Below are 6,850 nucleotides of genomic sequence, written 5' to 3' on the forward strand. Positions count from 1 at the left end.
ACACACACATAAATATCGCTGCACAATGCCTGCCAGTGTGCACTGAAAAAACACTGCTCTGGGTTATTCATCGATTGACCATTCAAATCCCAACATATGCTGCTCTGCTTCTATTCCACTGTGTTCTCAGAAATGGAGCATTTCCTAATTCTTCTACCAGGCTTCCTACCCCGATCAGGAGTCACTCGCACACCATGTAAATGAAGGTAAAAAATAAATAAATAAACAATGTACGAAAGAATTTAAATTGACCCAAAACCTGTGCAGTCGTGTTTGTGCACATGCGCACATTCATCTGTGTGTGCTATTGAACATTTTGACCTATTTAGCAAAAAAGAAAATGCAAGGGCAATATGTCATTTTCAGTTTTGCTCTGTAACCTTGAAATAAATTGCGCCATGATATATGTATTTCATGTTGTACTGAAGCTTCTCCTCTCAACGACATGTTTGTAAATGAAACAAACACAAGGAAAGTGAATCTGAGAGCTTTACAGTTCATAGTAATATTCCCTTTAAGTGAGGCGCTGTCAAACATCTCGACTGCACTTCATGTCTTTCTACCTTCAGTCCAAAATATTTTCCTGTCCGAGACCTCCTCCTGCGTCTACCACTGCCGTTTTCCCTCTTTTATCCATCCTTTTGAACGCCTAAAACATCCGTCCATCACCAACACAAGCTGTGGTTTGTGTCTTCCTGCTGTCTGTAACTCACCGCCTGCCTTTGAGTGAGAGCTTCTCCCTGCTGAGCGGCTGCCCATCCGCCAAACTTCAGAGTTTGTGGCAAAAGTGAGAGGGCTTTACATGGAGGACTGCCTTAATGTTGATGGCTGGTGAGCAGTCACACAGGGCGCTGAACTTAAAGCTGCTGTTACACTGTTTCTTATTTTGCTAAGTATGCCATATTGAGATTGTGACCTAAATGACAAAACGTTCACAATGTGTTCCCCTTACATATACTGCATATGTATTGGATTGAAGGATGAGGAAGTTACAGCTTACTACAGCCACTAATGCTATATGTAGCATTAGCATAACCCCATCACTGTTGGTGACATGGTGCTTCGTTGTTATGTTGCTGCTGCTTCTCTGGCATGTTCATGGATGAGTATAAAGAGGAGGCCCACTCTGTGGTTGTTGTGTGTAGGTAGCATCTCAGTAGGCTGCGCTGTTGAAGAACAGCTGGTGACTCAAACTTGACTCAATATTAAAAAAAAAACATACATTTTTTATTCCAATCTCACTAAATTCTAAGTGTTTGTGACCAAGGGACTAGCAAGCCATGCAGCCACATTTTGAAGTCAGCTTTTTGGAAAATTACAGCGTATTATTTTATACATGACTTGCAAACTTGTATGCTAGGCTATGGACATTATTTTCTTGACAGCTGCCACATTTAAGATTTAAGATAGGAGTACACTTTTGACATAAAATACGCACATCTGAACCATGCTTTTTAATAACTGTTATTTATAATCAGCTTGTTTTTTCAGACCTGATGCTGTGGTGTTATATTCTTATGGCCACGTGTCTCAAAACATAAAGATGCAATACAGATAGGCAATAGTGTGACAGAGTTTCAAGAGTCACTGTTTGCTCATCTTTTTGTCCTGCCTCTGACACTGGATCATAATCAGCATTAACAGATACCAGAGAGAGAAATTAGATGCTTTTAACAATTTGACTGATATGAGATATGTTACATTTCACTGTATAATATAATAAGATATTGGTCAATATGTAGAAAAATATGCTTTATAGCTGGGAATCTGGAAGGGACTTAGTCTCAATATGGCTCCCTCAGAGCAAAGCTAGTCCTCCAACGTTAATTTCTCAAGGTGAAGAAGAGCCTCTGCAATGTTCCCGCTCTAAAGGTGGACTCAAAATACAATAACAGGAGCCCCGCTCTGTAGGACACACTGATTTAATAGCAATGCAAGTTTGCAAAGATCAAAGAGGCCAGATGCTCCAGTGCCCCCGAGGTGCAAAATACAGCAACAAACACAGAATTTCATAGAGCCCCACACCAAAAATCAAGAAGCATTTCAGCAAAGTTGTTTCGTTTCACAAACTCAGAAATTCTTTACAAAACCAAACAACGTCCTAAAAAAGGGCAACAAGAAGAAGCAGGCGTTCACAATTTATTAAATGTGAAAATTGATTAAAAAAATGTGTGTATTGTTTTAATGTGTGTTGTCTCAGTCATTGGTTTTTCTTTGTTAAATTATCTGAAATGTTTTCACTGAGATTCCTGTGGTTTTTTGAAATGCTGTGCTGTTACTGCTATTTTTTTTTCATTTTGTGTGTTTTGTTCAGTTTTGTTCTGCGCCTCAGGTCACTTTAAGATACAGGGGCATTTCAAGATTGAGACTGATGAGTTTCAAACAGGTAGATTCAACATTACATAGGTAATACCATAAGAATATAATAATCATACATGCACTTGTTGGCTCATTTAGGAATAAGCATTAACATAATCACTCGCTGTTCTAAACTAGTTCTGTGTGAATTGTTCCGCACAGCAATAAAACAACAAAATGCATCCAATTAAAGCAGACCTGAACTCTTGTGCATTTAAAAACAGGGCTGAATAAAATAAAATAAAATAAAAAACACTTGAGTGTCCCGCCTTTTGAGATTTAGAGACTACAATGTGACCACACAGAGAATTACTGCCAGTAATTGATTATTAAAACTTGAAATTGCAAACCATATCTATTATTTGAGAAGTGTATGTGTTATTCTTATAATCAACAAAGCTTGGCACTTACTGTTTGCCACCTCCAGGACCTCTAGAAAAAAAATTTTAGAGGTTAGAGAGGCAACTTATAGAGCAAGCTCTGTCTGGCCAATTATCTCAGATATAATACATTGCCAAATGATGCTCGCCACACCGAGAAATTCCACTTCACACCATGGCACCTCTACAGTCAGGAAAAAAAGAAATATGCAATGTTTAAAAGGTATAAAATATAATATTGTGAATGCACCGGTTATAATAATGTCGCTGTTACTGGAGGTAAATAGCACAAAACATTTTAAATTCCCCAAATCTATTTACAATGCTCTCCTCCTGAATCCTTTTCATCCTTACATATATTTTTATATTAACAGAATTAGTAATTGTGCAATGTGTCCAACTGGTGGATAATGCTTTTATTGTGTTCATAATTTAATCGTTTATTTGTGGATTTTTCTTTTTTGTGAGGGCAACTACTAGGACAGTACTGGGTCCTAAACCCATGTCCGCAATAGGACAGTAAATAGTGCTGTATCGTATCACGTTGCAATTTACTGTATTGTATCTGGGGATAGGCATTTTTTTAAAAAGCTCTTTTTGAATTTGTTGGCAATTGTTCAACTGAATTGAATATTAAACCCCAGGCCCTCTGTCTCATGCCCGTCATCATGTATCCCCCACCCTGTCTCATACCATACAGTTCTCCTGGTCCTGTCCCCCCACTTTATGTTTCTCACAACATATGTTTCTTTTGTCCTTTACTCATACAGGGCTCATATAGCACAAGTAAAATGTCAGCACAACAACAAACAGTTTAAAAGTAGAGAAAGAAGTCTTCAGAGTGTTAATCTCAGAGGTCGTATTATGATTTAGGACAACTGCCTGTTTCATGTTTTTGCTTAAAAACGAGGTAGGTAGGTAGGTGTGCACGTAGGAAGGTAGAGATGTGTGTTGCTGCTAATTCTGCTAGCTGGGGATCTTTCTATCCCTTTATTTTGTCTGATCCAATGAACTAACGTGGAGAGGCATGCACCAATTCTGACAGGAAAGTTGAGTTCACCCGTGACCGTAGTTTCCACCTCATAATCTTTTGAAAATAAAATACAAAGACAGAAACGAATGCTCGGCCTGAATGTTTGGGAGGGGGTAGGCAGAAAAAAGCACCATTAAAAAACAACTTGGAGTGTCTACCAAAAAATCCAAAAACAAAAAAACAAGTAACAGTCGCATTATTTCTTTGAATTATAACGCTGAATTACTTAAAAAGTTGAATATCTAAAAATCATTGCCCATCCCTAATTATATGATATGGTATAATATCAAGTTGTATCATAATGCATTCTATCACATCTTATTATTGATTTGTAAATCACTAAAGAGTTTTCACTGAAGCTATCTAAATCTTTATTTTAAATCACAAAGTGAACATGGAGGTGAGTCGGACAGCATTGCAACCAACATTTGGAGTACTTTCTGTTGCAAAAAGAAAAGTCACCTAGAAAAAGATGGAATGTTTGATACCACTTAATTTGGAGCAAACACTTGAAATTATCTAAATAATGTCAGTGTGATGCATAACCTACTAAAATTACTTTTTTCTGTTTGAACAATGTTGAATCATGATTGTCAAAATCAGTGAAATGGCAAAGCAAAACAGCAGCTCAAGAAATGTGCAAACTGGTTTAATATAAATTCGAACAACTTGTTGCACTGGATAAAATGTGTGTTAGTTTTCTGCATTTTTCTGTAAAAGAAAAGCAAAAAGCAGTCATTCATTTGCAATTTGTTCCCAAGTAGCCCACGTTTATCCTCGCTCAAAATTGCTTCTGGCTTTTGATAGTTCTTATGGGAAAGCTTTGTCAAAAGAAACCTTTAAACCCACTAACCTTCACTGTAGTGCACCCTGCAAACAAACCTATCCTTATTTCCTTGTGGAGTTTAAACCGAGCCTTAATAATGCTCATTTTTGAATCAAGAGCAGAGCAAACAGCAAGGTCTACACTTCATTGGAGATAATCAGTCTTTGGCCAGACGCAGCAAAGGCAGATCCAAACAAGGAGAATACAACAAGAGGGGCATTTAAGAACAGAGCAAAGTTGACAGCTCTCAAGTACAAAACCTGGAGTCAAAACAGTGAGAGCGCAGACAAAATAAATCCTATACAATCTGCTGCCGTGAAGTGTTGCAAACACTGGTGGTTGTCCATGAGGGCCAAGATAGAGCGGAGACAGAGATTTTTTTTTTCTCTTCTTCTTCTTTTTACTGGGAAAGATGGTGTATCCACAGGCCGTTTGAGCTGGAATAGAGCTGGATGAATTCATTAAAGGAAGCGCAGTCTCTCCCAGCTGCCATCTCTCCCCCTGCAGCCAGACTCCGATCAATGGCAGGAATACATCCAAAACAACATTTAGCACAAGACCTCGGAAGCAGGGGTGCGTTTAAGACTTCTCTGTGTGCACACATCTCCCCTGGATGTGAGAACGGTTTCGAAAAATGTGCTTGAAGTAGAGCAGGGGAAGGTATGGGGGCAATGTGTTTAAATCGCAACAGAGAAGATTGACAAGATCTTTTCTGTTGTGTGTAGAATCCAAATCCATGACTATTATTTTAAACCTTTAATCTCAATGTTTAAAAGACTATGAATTCCAGAAAAGTATTACTTAAATGTTATTTACTTAATTAATGTAAAGTAAATTGCTACACTGAAATAAGTAGAGCACGCTGTTTAAGGTTTGATGCATTCTTAAATAATTACAGCAATTATTAGTAAACAAACAAATGAACAACAAACATGGCTAAAGATGATATGGTCATTCAAAACATCAGTAACGTTTTCTAATGTTTGACTAAAATGTCATCCATGATTCTATATGTAATTTATGTTCTTTTATTGGTAATATTGTCACAATTTCAAACCAAAGAAAAATGCTTCTGGTACCATCTAGTGGTAATGAAAGCATAGGTAATAAGACAGTGACAATAGGGTAATACTTTGATAATAAATGTTTAATAATTAACTAACTACCATAGTAATAACTACCATGTTACTGATCATATCTAAGACTGAAATTTGTGTCTCTTTTGTAACACAAAATCACAGTTTAAAAGCATAATTTCTTTTTAAGTGTAAGTACTTTTGTAATATCGCTGTAACCTACGAGTAAGAGAAGTGGTTATTTTGGCACTTTTTAAAATAATATTACACTGGACCAAAATGTAATTAAACAAAACAAAAAAAAAAACCTTAAAGCTACAATGAGTATCAATAATTATGTGTCGAGGCTGCAGAATAACTGGCTGTTTTTATAGTTAATATAATGCAAAAGTTATGACACATAAAGTAAAATATATAATGAGTTAATTTATTGTGCCGTGCACTGGTCATAAAATTCCTTCTGATGGAATTTTTTACAGGGCATATGGTGGTCATTTGTTATATATCGCTATAAATAAAAAAAAACACTTTGCAGTCCTGATTTGTTGTTGTTACATAAAAAAAATACTATTTAAAGAAAATGGAGCATGTTGCTTCAATAAACATTACAATTTTATTGATATTAACTGAGGTCCTATGATATATGTTACCAGACTGTACGTCTTCTATGCAGCTTGTTTTTATCGTTCTCAATGGTACTCAGAAATAAATCTGACTATTTGAGTTTTAGCAACATAAAGAAAACAACAACAGCAACTACATAATAATAATAATAATAATAATAATAATAATAATAATAATAATAATAATAATAATAATAATAATACATTTTGCACCTAAAATCTGAAATTTGGGGCAAAAACTCAATGAATTTTAATGTGATCAAAACAAATTGCACATTTTTAAAAAGTTTTATTTTTTACATCTACAAATTGTGAAAAAATATTCTGTTGCTCTTGTCCTAGAGAAAATTTACAAGTACTTCTGTGAATACAAATATTTCATCCATTCAAATGCCTTTCAATGCACCGAACACAGGGGAGTGAGGTTGTGTGCCATCTTTTTCTGCTTTTTCTTTCTTCTTTTATTTTCTCAGTTTGGTTGCAGAACACTTCCTGAAACATCAATGACACTTCCATAAAGGTCACTTTCTCTCAAATAGAAAAATAACAGTTTT

This window comes from Kryptolebias marmoratus, linkage group LG6 (assembly GCF_001649575.2).
Source record: "Kryptolebias marmoratus isolate JLee-2015 linkage group LG6, ASM164957v2, whole genome shotgun sequence".
Lineage (NCBI taxonomy): Eukaryota > Metazoa > Chordata > Actinopteri > Cyprinodontiformes > Rivulidae > Kryptolebias > Kryptolebias marmoratus.